This window comes from Haemaphysalis longicornis, unplaced genomic scaffold (assembly GCF_048455015.1).
Source record: "Haemaphysalis longicornis isolate Haplotype H1 unplaced genomic scaffold, Haemaphysalis longicornis Haplotype H1 scaffold_3, whole genome shotgun sequence".
Classification (NCBI taxonomy): Eukaryota; Metazoa; Arthropoda; class Arachnida; order Ixodida; family Ixodidae; genus Haemaphysalis; species Haemaphysalis longicornis.
Genome location: NW_027526335.1, coordinates 174754262 through 174773187, shown reverse-complemented (window position 1 = coordinate 174773187; position 18926 = coordinate 174754262).

Here is an 18926-nt window from a genome sequence, read left to right as displayed (position 1 = left end):
GTTGTTGGAATTCAGTTGCACTTAGCGCTGGCGCCTCAGCTCTAGCAGTCATATATTCTACTTGGCCCTGTGCTTAAGCTTCTGTGTCCTGCGACAATTTGATCTGGTGTTCCCGACGGCACCATTTGGCCAGAGGAGGCTCCTTTCCTGTCACACGCGTGAGTATGTCTGTGGGAGGTTCGTGGGGCTCTTCATATCGCTGCGGTATGAACTCGCTGTGCGGCGGCGACTTGACGGAAGATTCAGAGTAGAGGACGAATGCAGAGAGCTCCGTCGCTGCCCCCGGTGTCGCTGCTCTGGGCGATTCGTCGGCTTAAACTAAAGTTTACCAACGGCAACTGGTGAGCTGGGTAGCGGGCTGCGTGATGTTTGGAAAGACGCACTTTTCGTAGCGCTCTCAAGTGGTCTCAGTAAGTGCTGGCCTTCCAAGGCTTGTGGGTTCGTACGGACGTAGCCACGTTTTTGATAGTTTGTCCCGAGGCCCCAAAATTAGTTTAAAATATTCATTCCGAGTTACACGTCCAATTCTTCGTATTCCTTTGTGTGATCTTCTAAGACCAATACGTTTCTGCTATTATTGTTAGGCCGCACGGGGTTGATCTGTTTTTTTCTGTGCGCATTCATGAAGGGTTTTCAGCGTATTAGGTTTCTCCGAAGGCTTTTTGAATGCGCATCCTGCTGCGTGATGGAGGTCCGAAATTTGTGCCCGGAGGGTATCCCTGATTAACTGCAGTTGTAGCACGTTCTCGATGTCATTTGATTGATTGCAGTGTTTAACGCGCCGACGCAACGCAGGCGATAAGGCGCACCGTAGTGGAGGGCTCCCGATTACTTTTGACCACCTGGGGATCTTTGACATGCGCCGAAATCTCGTACACACGGGCATTTTTGTTTTGTGCCTCCATCAATGCTTTTTTCTGTGTTCCATGTGGTCGGTGTAGTGCGTCGAACAGCCGGCCATGGCGGGCGCCATCGAAAACGGCAAGGACTCCGGGATCAGGAGATCAAGAAGATTCGCAGGCAGGAGTTTCCCAGGCCTCACGTGCCTCGAAGATGCGCCGTGTCGTCATGCAGCCTACTGGGCAGTTCCTCCCGGGCTTCGGCACCAATGTTGAAGAAGTGAACTCTGGGCCATTGCGCAGCTTCGAGGGCCTTCATTCGAACTAGTACACTATATAAGGTCGTCCTCTTTGTCATTGCTAAACACTAGATATACTAGGGGAAGAGAATGGGGTCAAAATAACACTATAAATAGCTGAAGCTATCTGCGGGCGCCCACCTTCGTCGTTAAGTTTACGCGAGGGATAATGGTGATAGTGATGATGATGATTATGTTGATAACATTTTACTATGATATAAAGCGGAATGGCGAAACAGAAAGAGTTCAAATGGTGGAGCCGAATGTAAGCGCCACAGAGTTTCGTCATTAGACGCGGAGGCTAGAAAGCACTTAATTCGAACCTTGTGGCCGGTGAAAAATAAATGTCATTTCAGGCAGTAAGGTGCGTCATGACAAATACATACAGAAGAGGGAATAGAGGAAGGGAGTCAGAGAAAGAATGCTCAAACATCTTCGCGATAACTTAACCTTTCTCTGTGGATGCTGCATTGGTGAACGCTTACAAACAGCCAGAACATTCATTAGACTCCAAAACAGTGTTTGAACTGCGTTGTTTCAAAAAAAAATTGCCAAAGAAAAAACATGCCATTTTTCTGTCTTTTAAGAGGGGACCACGTAATTAAGTTGTCATCCCATACTTACACGATTCATTGTTTAGGAGTAGCTTCCAAAAAAAAACATTTATTGGAAATTTGCAAATTGGTATTTGTGTATGAATAAGAAGAGAACGTTTCCATAGACAAGCAATTTTATTATGTGGGTAAATAATCACCTCCTTCTTCTCTCATAAGCCATTCAATACAACTAGAGTGATACCGTGACGCTCAGACACCTAGCCTGAGCGTCACCTAGTTAATATTTGTAAAAGAAAGATACTAAATCTACAAGAGAACAATTTTACAAAACTGCAAAAACGAATGATATAAATGCGTTCTTTAAAGATCGCCATGCTCATCTTAACACCAAAGATGTAAATAAATTGAAGAAATAGCGCGACCTGATGCTGTAAAAGAGGAAAAGGCTTACCTTGCTCAACAGCGCCGTCAGTGTCGTTCTTTTGGAAAAGGCGCTTAAGCAAACACTTAAATAGGCCAGATTTAGAGACTTATCGATGACGCTGGTAGTTGGCGAAGACTTTCCGTTTTTTTCTGTTGTACTCAAGCGTCACATTAAGCGGGGTAAGAAAGTCAGCGGACGCCTATGACAAGATAGCTTGCGCACGTCACGTTCTGGTGACTCTGAAAATGTTTCGCGGATAAGTGTGTCTAATAAGGGGTGGAAACATTGTTGTCCTTTTCGGTACACTAAGTGTGTCTAATAAGGTGTGGCAACATCGTTGTCCTTTTCGGTACAGTTGTCAGAAAAAGTACGTTGCCTTCCGATGTATTCGCGGTACGGCGATGTTATTCGTTCGACTAGTTTAAGTGCTTGGGAAAAGTTTTATGCAAGCAGACATTTTCAAATTGATTGAGGATTCGTCATATTTGATAAAACAAAGTTTCTCAAACGCCGCTAAAACATTAACGAAGTCACCAATGACTACGGTATATTTTTGTGACACGCATTCACCGGTATATTCCTGCACCTTCGTTCCAGGTTGACGTCTATAACTTAATAGTCCGGCGATACATCTTAGGCGGCGTACTCTTCTACAGCTTCTTTATGTGGCATCGCGTCGTATCATTCAGTTGGTTATTGGAACTCATAGTAATGTGCCATAAAACATGCACAGTGATATTGGCGCTTGAAGATTCTTTGGCGTTGTTTTTTTTTGTGTTTTTAATTAAAAGTAAAGATTTCTTTGCACTGCTCACCTGATTTATGAACAAAGGTAACCTCGCTTTCACTGTTTGTGAATTAGGCCGACATACATAACCCCAAGGGAGAATAACTAATAGTTACGCCCCAAAAATTCCAATTGTACTACTTGTGTATGTTCAATATAAATGCCTGATTAGTGGAAGACCGTGAACCTGTGTTCAAAAACCGCTCTTTTTCGCAGTTGCCTTGAATGACATTTCCGAAATTTCAGTAACCAGGTGTCTAGCTTATATCTCTGACACTAGATGTTACCCCCACAAGGATGACCTCGTAACTTCATTACCCCGAATTTTAATCCTTAATGTAGGCTCTATTGCTTATTACATTCCAGATTCAGCTTAAATACCAAGTAGTTGCATAGCAGCTTTTGGAGAAACATTTCCTAGCACAATCTTGGCTTTAAATGATTCCGAGTTGGCTCGCTTTGGTTTTTATAAATAAGAAATAATTAGCCTTTATCTTAAAAAGCCGGCTTATAATAAGAGAGTTCGAAGTCTGTGTCACTGTCTCCACTTTTGTGAGAACAGGTGACAAAATTTTGTTTCGCGAAACTTGATGGGATTCATCACCGCAAAAGTGAAAGAATAACATTATTAAGGAGCAGAACAACCGCCCTTTGGTGAAGGCTCTTAAACCTTCTATCGGCTGCGACGCGCACTACCCGTGACCTAAGGGAGGAGGGGCTGACGTTTCCAAGCTGCAAAAGATGGGTGCCCTCATCTTAGGAGGAGTGGAATAAACTTCGTGAGGAGCGCGATGACCTTGTTTGGGTGTGGGTCCAGATGATGTGCAGCACTGAGGCAGGTTGGAAAAAACATTCATTTTTGACTGCTTGCTCCACAGCACATGGACACTAAGCGGTTTAGGTACAGTCTCTGTAGAAGCAAGCAGGTCCTAAATTTTCAACTGGCTTAGTATCGAAGCGCGTGCCAGCCAAAATGGTCTAGCAGCTTGTCCGACTCCCTTAGAGTGCACCGCACACGCTCCATCTACCGGTTTATGTGTGAAAAGTGAGAAAGAAACGAGTGAACTGTGCACCCCGTATGAACAGCCAGCCTTTGCATGACTATGCAGAGAACTGTGCGAACAGTGAGCATCGGCTAAACTGCTGTTTCCACTAGCTTTTTACCTCTCTCTCCCCAGGGCATCTTTTCTCCTTACCTCAATAAAGCAATTCTCTCTCTCTCTCTCTCTCTCTCTCTCTCTCTCTCTCTCTCTCTCTCTCTCTCTCTCTCTCTCTCTCTCTCTCGCTCTATCTATCTATCTATCTATCTATCTATCTATCTATCTATCTATCTATCTATCTATCTATCTATCTATCTGTCTGCCTGCCTGCCTGTCTGTCTGTCTGTCTGTCTGTCTGTCTGTCTGTCTGTCTGTCTATCTATCTATCTATCTATCTATCTATCTATCTATCTATCTATCTATCTATCTATCTATCTATCTATCCACCCACCCTCCCAAGATACTACGAAATGTATTTGGCGCCAACACACTAAATTCCAAAACACACAACCTAGAGGCCGTCCCGAACGTTAATCACAGCGCAAAACTCAAAGGAGCACTCGGCGCTCATCTCGTCCCCGGTGATTTTGCAAATTACAAGTGCTTACGTGACCTGGGAGTTTTATAATTGCTTGAGTGACCAAAATGGATTGTGGGTAAAATTCTTACCCAGGTTTTCGCATACTCTGTAGTATGTAAAAATATATTCTTCAGTGATTGTTTCGCCCTTACACTGCCAGCATGAACGGGTGGTTAAAACCAGGTGTTAACGTAAGTCTGTAACATGCGTTAATTCCCAATAATTTAAATGGTATAGTAGAACACCACAATGCGCTGCAACGGAAACCTTGGAAACAGCGAGCGGACAAAGTTCACTTCCATTGTAACCAGGCTTGTTAGGTTCACTGAAAGAAACCACTGACGGTGGCTGTTTGCATCTTGAAAAAACTCTGGTGGCTAATGGGCTGTCTATTGAGATTCCAGGGTGTGCTACCTTTCCTTAGCTGAGTAATTGTTCAAAAATGCACAGTGAACCCTTCTTATAAGTAACCCTTCGAAACATTAAACTGGCTTCTTTATACGCGATGTTTCGATAAGAGCCGGAGAATTGTGTTCAGTATACATTGCAGTGGGAACTGCGAAATACTTTAAATAAAAGTAGATTTCTAATAAAGGCTTTTGTTATAACGCCTGTTTCTTATACTTTTGTGTTGCGTAGCCTTGGTATTCTCGAGCATTGCCCGCAAATACTATTATGGCGTTTAATACGTCGCACCTACACATGGGCTATGAAGGCGAGCCTTAGTGAAAGGTTCGGCGTTCCTGTCCGTCACTTGGGTACGTTTATGTGCACCAAATCCTCAACACACAGGCTTTTCTCTTTTTCGGATCGACGAAAAAAATGAAGGACGCTATTATTAACACGTAAGACTTGCAGATAGCGAAGCTGTAAGCAACCTCAACGACCATTACGGAGGTTTAAAGGGGTACTGACACGAGATTTTCGTGTTACGTTTTTTTCGCTGCTATGCGTGGCTATTAGCCCACAATTATAATGGCACATTCGACGGTCGATCGCAGTGTCTACAATCATTTGCCGCGTCGTTTATTCCTTTCAGTTCCGGTTTCGACAAAACGAACGCCGAGCGGCCACCATGAAAGGAGGGTGCACGTGACGTCACCATTCTTGTCGCACCGGGGATGGTCTGGAAGCGAGCGCGAACGAGCGCGCGCGCAGCCCCAGACCGGCTGAGGTCTCCACCATCCCTACACGCCCGGGCAGGATGACGTTAGTCCAAAAACAATGACGTGATGCCCACGGCGTAGCAGCGCCCGCCAACCGCAGCCGGCGTGTCGGCTACGTCACGGCAGTCCCGAGGTCCGCTGTTTGGGGCAAGGAGCAGATGGTGTTGTAGGCGGCCGATGAGGCGGAGCGGCCGAGCCCACGTTTATTGTGGTTGCGTTGGCTGCGCCATGGACACGACGAGGCGCGTAGAACGAGGGGGCCGTTCCAGAGGTGTGCCGAGTGCCGAGTGTCGCGTGTCCCTCCGAGTCCGAGCCAGCTGACCAATCTGTTGATGATGATGGTGGCGCTACAGGGTTCCCCCCCTAGCGTGAAGCGCGATAAAGTGACAAATGTAAATGACAATGCACGAAAATGCACTATGCACTATGCACAGTTATGTACAATTTGTCCGTTGTCAGGGAGAGTCCGTGGGCAGTGCGTGGTCAAGTGGCTGGGGTTGACTAACGGCGCGGTCCTGGTCGTCGGCGAGGTAGCGTCCGGTGTGTGCATTTCCCTCGGAGGGCCTTGCCTGGGAGTGGCGGATCGGCCGTAGGCGGAAACGAGCGTCCTGCGGGGCGGAAGCTGCTAGCAGCGCCCAGAGGAAAGAGTGATGTCCCACAAAGCTCGAGTGCACTCTCCGGGCTACAAGGTGGTCCCGACAAACGGGTGCAGATGGCTTGCGGGTGTAGGGCGGCTCCGTTCTGCTGCCAGCTCTGTTGTTCCACAGACCACGGAAGCATGTGCGGAGGGAGTGACGCAGTCGCCGCCGCGTTCGTCTACGGATGAGCGAACCATAGGTCATTGACCGTCGTGATAGCTCGAAGCGACGTTGCTTATGTGCGAAGGCCCATGAGGCACCCAGAAGGGTGGGGAATGCTCTCGGAACTCGAACGCGTTGCTGTCGAAGGGGGCGGGCAAAAATTTGTCTCCGCTGATCGTCTGACTCCTGCACTGTCACGAAAGGAGCGAGTTCAGGGGGAGCGACAAGTCGGTCGCAAGGTGCATGATGTTTGTGTGGTCTAATGCGGCGTTGACGGCTCGAAGCAGAAGACGCGGCTTCCGCAAGCGAAACAACAGGCAAGAGTGCACGTGGTGGGTGGTTCGGAGGCCGACTGCAGTCTTCTTTGTTCTGGTCTGACTGCCCCGTCATCGTTTTGGTCACAGGTAGTTGGAGGGTGTCCATCTTTGCTCGTTGTGAGCCTACTAGCCCACGTGCTTCCTTGGAGGAGTCACGCTGCTCCTGCGCATCCACCAAGAGGGAACACGTAATGTCACGACGGCAGATGGTTGGTGCGTCGACGGGAGTCTCGTCGGTGGCGCCCTGTACTTGTCGTGTATGCCATTCAGGTGGCTGCGTTGCGGAGCACACGTTGTGGAGCGGTGTCAGGGAAGGGCTCGCAGTGGGCTTAGATAGGGGTGGCGTCAACCGTGGAGTGAGGGGGGTCGCCGCCTCGGTGCTCTGCGGATCACCGGCGCCTTCTTGTGGTGTGGTAGTAGTGAACAAAGCAGGCGAGGCGGTGGTTGGTGGGCGCCCGTGATGTCGTTGGCCTCCAGTCCCCTCGAGGAAGGTGCTGCCGGGAGCTCAAGATACGCGCCCATGATCGCAGACCCGTCACCTAGGGAGGGTTCGGGTACATGGGCCGAGGGCGGTGTCTGAGGAGGACTGATGGTAGTAGCGGCACCAGGTTCTGTCGGGATTGTCGTCTGCCGGGTTTTCATGCCGTAGTGGTTGAGGACAGTGTCTTTTAAGTTGTCATACGCACTGGGGCCTGGGGTCGACAGCTGGATCTGCTCAATGATGTCAGCAGGTAGCTTCTGTAGTGTCAAGAGGTACCTGATTTCCAGGGAGCAGATGTCATTCACGTAAACATGGCTCTCCAAGATGACAAACCATGCAGTGGTTTGAGATGGCGTCAAACGGAATCATCAAAGGAAGGTCGGGTGGGGCGGGGAACGTTCTTAGCGTGCCGTCGTCCGCGTTGTGTCTGGGGAAGCAGCGTCTCGAAGCCATGGTGAAGCCGCTTGTCGGGTCACCAAATTGTAGGCGGCCGATGGGGCAGTGCGGCAGAGCCCACGTTTATTGTGGTTGCGTTGGCTGCGCCATGAACACGACGAGGCGCGTAGAACGAGGGGGCCGTTCCAGAGGTGTGCCGAGTGCCGAGTGTCGCGTGTCCCTCCGAGCCAGCTGACCAATCTGTTGATGATGATGGTGGCGCTACAGTGTCATTTCGGCCCGCTCTGGGCTCTCTCGTGCGGGCAAAAATTAAAATTGATTTAAAATATGTTATACTAAACGGATGCCGTTGAAACTTCCTGGGAGATATCTCCTCATAAAAAAAAATCACATTCCTGAGTAGTATTCGAAGCAGCCATGGGGTCGACTCAAGTCGACTGCGTTTAGGTTGTCCGCTGACATCATGCTCACCTCGTCTATGATCACGCATTTCATGTTGCGGAAGGCCACGCGGAAGTTGTTGAACTCGCTGTCGCTGAGGCCTCCGTCATTGTTGGGGCCGGTGGTCTTCCGAGAGAGCTTGAAAGACGCGTGCACCATGGTTCCTCCCACTGCCACAGCCGCCTTTCCGGTGTTCGCGCAGATGACGAACGCGTTGTAGGTGGTGGTGTTTCCGGTGTTGCTGTACCGGTTGTAGAAGTCCATGTCAAGCCGGAGGACGAACGTCTCGCCGCAACCGGCCGGTCCGGTAAAGAAGACCCGTAACAGAGGGGCTAACGGCGTCGTCTGCCGGTGGATGATCTCGCGCAGTAGCTCATGTTGTTCCGCGTTTGTCATCCTCATCAAGTTGTAGTATTCGTCCCCGTCCATGATGTCCTGGCGCATGCGCACGGCCGCGCATGGACTCGCGTGTTTGATCAGGCGCATCAAGTCTTGGCTCGGGAGGAGGTCGGCATCTTCGTGTCCCGGGTGGACGATCACGGCAGGAGAAGGTGCTGCTGCTTCATCTTCTTGTTCTTCTTGCTGTACCCTCTTCTCCGCGGCGTTGACACTGGCGTTGACGCTGGCGTTGCAGGTGGCGCTACCGGCGGCGTTGGCCGTGGCACTCATCGCGGCGTTGCGGGAGGAGGTTCTCCGGCGGGAAGATGACGACGGTGGTTGAACGCGAAGCTATCTCGTTGCGGATTCTTTGGTTGCTTGAAGGATGCTTGAAAAGGATTCTTGAACGAGATGCTTATAAAGGCAAAACTTTTCTAGGCTACTAAATTTGGTGGCAATGTGTACACCGGCCAATATTGCGAAGGAAAAAGAAAAGTCAGGCCTATTTGCGGCAAGCGCACAATATATGAGTCAAGTCTGCATTCTTTTTCAACGTGAATATATACTAATCCCTCATTCCACCGAAAGCAAATACTAAAATAACGCTGAGAAAAAGAAAGAAAAGGGCTGACGGGGCCACCTCGTGGCAGTGTTCCAAGTTGAAAAGTAACTAACGGCTCTTATAGGTGACGCCAGCCATGGAGCACGGCAAAATGGACATGGCGCAAACGGGATTGATCCGCTGTCTTTGAAAAGCTCTATGAAGCGTAGCCTTGCCATTAGGCGACGCCAAGGCGGTTCGTTTTTAACATCGGCGTGGGCTACGTAAAGTCAGTTAGGCGGGCATAAAAAAGAAGATCCCAGTCGATACGGTCCCGGTTCATACGATTTCCGGTTAATACGCTCTCAATTTTAAATACTAAAAATGCCACATAACGTTATGGTGTTTTTTCACGGTTGCTATGTTCCCGGATAACACGATTTCCTGGTAAGAACGCTCAAGAATTTAAACATTTTACCTAACTGCAACCGGGTGATACGATTTACGGGGAACAAAAAGCAATGCTGATGCGCGTGCGGAGAAAGCCCCCGCGCGCGTGGCGCAAAAAACAGACGCCGAGTGGTAGCGAAGACACCTGGGGCAACGTGGCGGCATTCCCGCAGTGCTGGGCTTGCCAGAGTCACTAGGTAGCTCGGCTGCCTTCAGTCAACGTCACCTGTCTAACAACGTCCCACGTGCGAAACGCTAACCTTGGAAGAAATCGTGTGGGAATCCGGCCATGAAGCAGCGCCGGCGCTGGACGAACCACCCGAAAAAAATGACGGCGATGACGGGGAGGATGTTCTGGCGTCCAAAGTGGTGTCTCCAGCGCCCACATTTGCTCAGGCCGTAGTTGGCTTGGAAGTGGTGCAGAGTTACTTTCGCAGTGAAGGACAATCCCAGTGCTGACAAAAGTTTGGAATGTCTAGAAGAGGAGCTCTCGCTTTCAAAGGTCCGCAGTATGCGCCTGCCGATGTGGACAGACATGTACAAGTGAAAAAGGCCACTAAATGCTCATGTTCGTCCCTCGATTTCTTTTTTCTTTATTGCGGCCGATCATACGTTTTCCTGGTTAGTACATTCTTACCCCCGTTTTTTATTAATACCGACGAGGTTCTACGGTGTTTTACAGGAATAACTTTAGCCTCTGAGGAATACTAGTCTGGATGTAGTTTTAGGTTTTATGGAGTTGTTCGCGTAGGTTCTGGTTTGGATTCATGATACAACATGCTTCACTTTCGGCGTCCCTTTTGTCGCGCATTCGCGATACGTTAGCAGTAGGCACGACGTGCTTCTGCTTAGGTTCGGCTTCGGCAGCAGGTTGCGCCTTATGAGCTTCCTAGCGCCGTTGAGGGCAAGTTAGCGCCCCAAGAGTCAGTGCCGAAAGACCAGCGTGGGACTACGCAGTGGCTAAATTCCAGGAGAGTCGTGGACAACGCTTACCTGCTACGAGTTTTCGCATACACCTTGAGGTCTCGCCTGCCTCGCTTCTGTAGTACCGACCCCGGTTTTAATAGGCTCCCCGCAAAGGGTCAGCCGATTCTTTCAGCGGAAACAGTCTCGGCCAATTGTCTGCGCCAGCGATGTCGTATTGTCCCGGTGCGACTCTTGCAAAACTGTTGCCATTTGCATTATAGTTGGTGCTTGCGCATTATTTAGATCACCTGGGGCTCTTGAGCCTGCGCCAACATCTCGCACACATGCTTTTTTATTTTTCGCCTCCAGCAGAAAAACAGAAACTTTGGACAGGATTGAAACCATGTATTTAGAAAAAACAAAGAGGCTGGCACTTGTTTTTCTTTTGCTTTCAATGTTTTGCACTGCCCTGCCACAATTCACGTCTCAGGACCGTAGCGCGGGAGCAAAATTTCAATAAAAACTTCGTCATTATAGGATTCTTCACATACCTTGTAAACATATTTCCTGGTGGTCATTGCAAACGCGAACCTAAAAAATGACCCCCTGGTTGCCCTATTTTCTTTCTGGTGTGTGGTTGGGCTATCCTAACTGGTCTTTAGAATATGTTGTTACCGAATAGTACAGCGACAGTATAATTCTTGAAGTAATCTTGTGTTTCAACTGATTTCTCCCCTACACCATATGTGACCATAAGGTAACGGCAGCTGCCGTCCTCTGTTTCAACGATATTAGCGTCACGTGAACTTCAGAAATTCTTGATTTTCAGTGTAATCCAACGGATGATTGCAATGTTTCACTTGGTATTGCCTGTGACGAGCTTTCATCGGTCAGATATGTAATTACATGTGAATGGAAGTCACATTTCTAATAGCGAGGCTCTTAATCAAATTGCAATTTTTCGTGTCCGCAGTTAAAAATACCAAGAAAATGCCGAGCCCACGTCAGCACGTACACCTGCATGGATTCCTCGCGGCGACCGCCCGTCAGTTAAAAAAACCGATAAAATGCCGAGCGGTCGTGTGTGCGGGGCTCACGGCCACCGTCCAGCGTCCCCGGTGCACGTTTGTCAATCCAAGCATACCCGCTTAGGGAGATCGGTGAAAAAACTCCAGCAGTAGTCGCAATCGGGGCAACACTTGCTCGGAACGAGAAAGACTCCACCGTTTGCCGTAATCGTGGCAATACTTGCTTGAAACAAGAAAGACACGTGATAGCGTACACCCCTCCAAGGTAATGGCCAACCATTATCATTTCCAAAAAAATAAAAGCTCACACTGATAGCAACAATGATGGATTAAAGGTCGTTGCGGCCGAGATAAAGAAGCAAATCGGCTGCAATCGTGGACGTAAACCTTTGTTATGGTTGTGAAGGTTGCGTCGGAGATCAGCTATCTTCGTCTGACGCGTTAGTGTGAGCTTCCTTCATTACTCGTCCCTTCAAATTATAATGATGTTGATGGCGCTGATGGTGTTGATGATGATGATTGGTGTTTTATGGCGCAAGGCCAACTAATGGCAAAGAGCGCAAAAACACAGTAATTCATGAGATTGGTGTAAAAGAAAATTTCATGTATTGCAGTTGAAATATGTCAAAAGAATTAAAAGGCGATGAAAACGGTTGGTGTAAAAGGCCAGGTCGTGAGTAAGCATGATAGCAGATCAGCAGATCAGGTGTAAAAATTTAATGCCTGTGAGAAATTGAAAAGTGCGCTTACGAGAAATCATGGGAATGTCACCTAAAAAGTATGAAAAGTGCGGAGGAAAGTGTTCTCTGTATAGTTTTAGCAAGTGTTTATGTCGTGCTCTGTTGTGTGCCTCACGTAGCATTAGCATGTGCACAGCGGGCAAGTGTTCCCCACACCTGCTGCACACGGGTCTTGCAGATCCAGTTAGCAGGTGCGAGTGTGTTGCACGTGTATGGACTATCCTTACCTTGCTAAGGTCGGTTAAGTGCGTCTGTTGTGTGAGTCAGCTGTGTATCGTCCCAAGTGTGGCTTTATTACATGTGGTATGTTGTTTGTTCATTCCACTGTGATTGCCATTTGTTACGAAAGTGTTGTTTAATTTGTGGCTTAAGGTCACTGAGTGGCAGAGTCGTTATGTCTACTGTGTTTTTTAGGGCAGCAGCAGCGGCCCTCTCATCAGCAACCACGTTGCCAGCGATCCCAGATTGGCCTGGGACCCAGCACAAGACCCTCTCGAGTTTTTGGGCATATATTGACATGATAGGGTTTTTTACGCGGCTTGTGCGGGGCCAGTGCGCACACGACGCTCAAATAATCTGCAAATATGACTGACTTTGGAATGTTTTGTTTAAGAATGTGTTTTATTTATTTATTTATTAAAATACTCTCAAAGCCCGAAGGCGTTACAGAGAGGAGTGGTTACATTTCATACAATATTAGTTACAGCCGTTTTGAATGATGCAGGTTGCTGAATGCTGGCGATGGAGGCGGGGAGGTGGTTCCAGTCGTCGCAGGTCTTGGGAATGAACGAGTGAAAGTAGGGGTTTGCGCGACACTGAGGAACCCCTACCTTGAGCCTGTGATCGTTTCGTGCGGAGCTGTAGGATGGAGCAGAAATGAGAGCCTGTTTTAGAATGGGGTTAGTAAAGTAAATCTTATGAAAGAGGCACAAGCGCGCAATTTTCCTTCTAGCAGCAAGGTAACTGAGTTTAAGAGAAGATTTAATTGACGTGATGCTAGCGGTTCGTGAGTAGTTTGTGACAATGAATCGAGCAGCCCGGTTCTGAATGGCTTCCAAGGATGAAGACAACACCACCATACGAGGGTCCCAAATCGATGATGCATACTCTAATTTAGATCTAACAAGGGTTTTATATAGCAAGTGTTTTAAAGACACTGGAGCAAGAGCAAAATTACGGCGCAAGAAGCCAAGCATGCGGTTAGCATTATTGGTAACAATTAATATGTTCATGCCATTGCAGATTAGTGGTAATGTGGACGCCAAGGTACTTATAAGAAGAGACAGAAGATAAATGTACATTGTTAAGTTCGTACGGAAATAGCTCAGAAGGGTTATACTGCTTAACGTCAGAAGGAACTCTCATTATTTTACATTTGTTAACGTTAAGTTGCATCAGCCAATTTGTGCACCAAGAAGATACGGTATTAATGTCACGTTGGATAGAGACAGAATCTTCCGGGTTAGTTATTTCACGATAAATCACGCTATCATCAGCGAAAAGTCTAATTGTAGAAGAAATAATGTTAGGAAGGTCATTAATATAAATTAGGAAGAGTAAGGGACCTAACACAGAACCTTGTGGCACCCCAGATGTTACGTGTTGCAACGGTGAGTTACAATTGTTAGCACTTACATATTGTGTTCGGTTAGACAAAACACATTCTTTCCACTTGAGTAAGCTGCTTTCTATGTTAAGAGCACTACGTTTTAACAAAAGAAGTTCATGGGAAACTGAATCAAACGCTTTTTGAAAATCTAGAAAAATGCAATCGACAATGGCACCCCGGTCTGTTATGGAAAATAAATCATTAGTGAAAACTAAAAGTTGCGTTTCACATGAAAAATACTTTCTAAAACCATGCTGGCGGTTATCAAAAAAATTGTTGTCCTCGAGGAAAGTTGTCAAATTGGAACGGATTACGTGCTCAAGCAGTTTGCAGCGGATACTTGCGAGTGTAATTGGCCTATAGTTGAAAGGGTTGGAGGCATCACTTTGCTTCGGAACTGGCACCACCCTTCCCGCCTTCCAGTCCCTCGGCAGCACAGAAAACTGCAAAGATTGCGAAAACAGCTTTGACAATATTAGTGACGAGTATGTTTCGGTTAAAACTGTGCAGTGATACCATCGGCACCGGGGGAGGATACCTTTAGGTTCTGAATTAATTTACTAATGCCAACCGAATCAACAAGTGGGTCCATAGGCGGGAAATGCACATTATCAACTTTGGGTAACACAGTAGAAACACGATTACAAAAAGCAAGAACAAAGGCATTTTGTAAAGCAACGCAACACTCATCCGGTGGTATCATACTACCGCCATGATCACACAACTGGATCGTGTCCTTTTTAGAGCCATTCACTGTTGACCAAAATTTACGAGGGTTAGTATGCAGCAAAGACGGCAACGTTTTAGTAAAAAAGTCACGTTTTGCTGTAATAAGCGCATGTTTATATTCAAGGTTTACATTTCGATAGGCTGACCACCTTTCGCTACTATCAGATAATACTGCGCTACGGTACAACCGTTTCTTTTTGTTGCGCAACCGGTTAAGAGAGGAGGTAAACCACGGAGACCGGAAAGATGATCGGATTGTGCGCAGGGGAATAAATTTATTAATGAGTGATTCAACAGCAGTCCGAAATACTTTCCAGTTTTCTTCCACAGTGCGCAAAGAAAAGCTACGCAGATAGGACTCGGTAAAACTTTCCATTTCCGCATTGATTGCGGCCGCGTCTGCGCATTAAAAATCTCTTATGGTTTTAGCGGAAGCTGCTTGTTTTGAAGCAGAGACATCGTAAGTAAAATGAAGAATGCTGTGATCACTTAACCCAGGAAAATAGTGAAGATAAGAAATTTTATCAGGGGTTGTGGTAAGTATCAGGTCCAGCAAACTCGAGGAAGTAAGAGTGACACGTGTAGGTTCCTTCACTACTCGGATGAAGTGAAAGTCATTACAAAGATTAAAAAACAGATTTCCTTCACGTGTGCAAGAGCTAGTATGGTTACCACTACCGATCCAAGAGATATCAGGAAAATTAAAATCCCCTAATAAAAAAATAGGGGCAGCAGGGTAGCGAACAACTATATTGTTTAAAGCATCATACAACGTATCACAAAAATCAGAAGACGAGTTCGGAGGACGGTAACATACACACAAAATAACGTCATTATGACCGAAACGTACGCACGCGCAAACAAATTCTAAAGAGGACCTTATGGGAACAAGGTGCGAGTGTAAATCAACAGAAACACCAATCAGAACACCTCCTCCACTTCTGGTATTTTCCCGGCCGCGGCGGTCGCTTTTCTGATAGAGGCGAAAAGCAAAAACGCCCGTGTGTACGAGATTTCGGCGCACGATAAAGATCCCCAGTTGGTCAAAATTAATCCGGAGCCCTCCACTACGGCGCGCCTGCGTTGCTTCGGCGGGTTAAACCTTACAATCAATGAATCACTTCTGGTATTACTGTCAGACCTGTAAAGCTTGTATTCGCGGCAAGTGTGGAACACTTCACTATCGCGAATCTTGCTGGACAACCACGTTTCCGTGAGCACAATTATTTTAGCATCACAGTCGTCGATTATTGAAGACAGTTCATCACGTTTGTTTATTACGCTGCGTATGTTAGTAAGAAGGAAAGAAACCTTACATTCTACTCGAGTGTGGTTGTGCACAGAGTAATATGTCATGTGTTTTCACTAAGTAAATTGCGGTGTTTGGCCCCTGAGCAGTGCAAAACGCCATGGTGGAAGTTCCTGATACGTCACTGTAGAACTCTGCACATTTATTTTTATCCCACACGGAAAAGAAGTGCTGCGAAATTGCAGTTCTTGTTAGCGTAGTTTTATCTTTTTTCATGAAAGGTAAGTCACAAGATACAGGATCAATTTTCCAGGGTGGTGAACATTTCAGTAAAAGGTGATGTCTACAGGTCTACAAAGGAGATGGTGAGACCCCAAGCTGCTTGCCTCTCCCTAAAATAGTACGGTAGAGAATGAGATGGGCGATTCACAAACATCCGGGATGTGGATGCATGGACAAGGTCAAGGGATGGTTTTTAGCAATAAAATTTTAAAAGCATAAAGCAAGCTCATGTACGTTCATTGATCCTTTAGGCACCACTTATTAATTCGATATGCAGGCTTTGGACCCGATTAGTGCGGAAAGCCCCCGAAGAAAGGCCAAGCGCCAAGTGCCGAACTGGGTCAGCATTGTCAGTGCTGTCTTTGTGGCCAACTCATATACGACACTCCATAGTCCAGACGAGACCAAACACGGCGGCATGCAGGAGCAACAGGAGTTCCTTGTCGGTGACATACGAATGGTGCGAGAGAATGTTAAAGAGATTCATTGTTTTCAAACATTTGTGCTTAAGTTGCTTGGTGTAAGGAATGAATGTAACTTTGTCGTCAAACACACCACCTAAAAACCTATGCTTCAGGTTCCCAGTAATCGACATGCTGTTAAGAGTAATGTCTGGGTCCGGATGCACTTCAAGCTTCTTCGGGAACATAATACTAGAGCTTTTAACACCGAAACGGTTTAACTAGTTGTAATTTTTTGTGTCCGCAGTTAGAAATAGCAAGAAATGGCCGAGCGCAAGCATGTGAGCGCGGGCCTCGCGGTGACCACACGGCCGTTAACAAAATGAAAAACCAAAAACATGCCGGGAGCTCGTCTGTGCTTGCCTCGCGACGACCGCACAGCGCCCCCTGCGCACCTTTGTCAAGCCAAGGATACCCGCTTAGGGAGATTGGCCAAGAATGGGGCGACCGCGTCGGAGTGAAAAGAACCAAGAAAATGCCTAGCGCTCGTGTGTGCGTTCCTTACGGCGACCGCCCATTCTACGGCTACGCACGTTTGTCAAGCCAAGCTTACCCACTTAGGGAGACTGGCCCAGATTGGACGAAAAAACGCCAGCGTGCGTCGTAATCGTGGCAACACTTGCTCGGAACGAGAAAGACTCCAGCGTTGGCCGTAATAGTGGCAACAGTTGCTAGGTGGGGAGAGACACGTCATAGTGTACGGCTCTCCAAAGTGATATCCAACAATTATCACTTCCAAAAAAATGAAGGAAGCTTACACTTATAGCACCAATGATCGAGCAAAGGTCGGTGCGGCAGCGAAGAAGCAAATCGGCTACAGTCCTGACGTTAAGCCTTCGTGATGGTCGTGAAGGTTGCGTACAGCCTCAATACCTTCACGTTTTGCGCATTAGTGTGAGCTTCCTTGATTGTTTCCTAGCTTGAGTTTAAAACCATTCTTGTCTGGCCAGCCGGCACGTTTGTTGACACCAAGCTGTACTTGAGGTTCATGCATTATTATATTACATGATTCCAAAGACATTTCAACATCGTCTACATACATAGCATCAGAAATTCTAGGTGACCATGCCTTCCCAAGGGAGTTCATCTTGAGTATGAACACTGCGCGCATAAAGCCGCGCCTTGCGGCACGCCGTTTTTTTTGTACGTGAACCTATTAGAATTCGCTGCTAACTTTCACTCGAACGGTTCTCTAGAAAGCTTCTCAGTTAAAATCACCAGACGCTCCTTACAAAGACACGCGGTACTTGGTTCATTTTATTCCAGTGGCTGTCAAAAGGTATCGCGCAGGAGGGGAACAACTAAAATCAAATACTAAAGAATAAAGAATAAAGAATAAAGAACAACTACAATCAAATACAACTAACTCGTTTTCGGAGAAACAAGGATGCCAGTATACTTTGTGAAAACTTTGTGGAAACAAGGATGCCAGTATACTCATGGCAACAGGCTAGGTTGTGCTTCTGCAATGCTTGATCTTTATTGAAACGAAGGATCTTATCACACCAGTGACTGACCGCACATCGAATATGACTTTCGTTTCAACTGTTTTTTATTTAAAATGACAAGAAAGACATGGAGACAGATGCAATCCCCATGTTGTATAAATGCGAAGAACAGACGAAATATGTCTCCAATAATGAGCACCGAACTGCTGAGGACATTGAACAAGCCTCCTTTGCACCGTAATACTTCGCAGTGACTGCAGTTCAATTTTGGTAAGGCAAATTGATATCAAGCATACGTGTATGGAGCTAGCGCCAACTTAGGAGGTCATCGAGCTTATGACGCACTATCCGGAATTTTCCTGGCATCATTTAGGCTCTGTTCGTCTTTTCTCTCGTGCGCACCAGAGTGCTTGCGGGAGGACATCGAGGCCACTTACTTAAAATGGCAAGCCATATTCAAAAGGTCACACAGTGGGCTTCTTTTCATTATTATTTGTCTACATAGTTCGATGTAAACGTGTTGTCTATAGCGAGTAATTCAAATGAGCAGTAATTGTACATTACGTTTATGTTATTAGTTAACATCTGACACCGAAGGGTTAGCATATCCTGTCCTAAAAATTAGACGAAGAAGGTCGTTGCTTAGGTTTTTCAAAACATACTGGTGCGCCGCTTTCTTAGTAACCATAGATATGTTGAAAGGAGGACTTCAGGTTGAAGTGCGCAGGCAATTGCGAACGGGAGCGTTTCTCGACGTAGCAAGATCGTCCACGTAGGGAATAATATACCGCCGTAAACCTTCTCGACTGAGAGATTTGCTACACCTAAATAAACAAGTGGACGTTCTTTGTTGATTACGTCTTTATTTCATTCTTTCATACACTTAATGGTAGCGCGCCACTTGTGGCACATCGGGAAAAGTTGCTGACGGCGAGTCGACACAGCAGCTACCGGGCTCCCAAAAGTTTAAATTAGGGC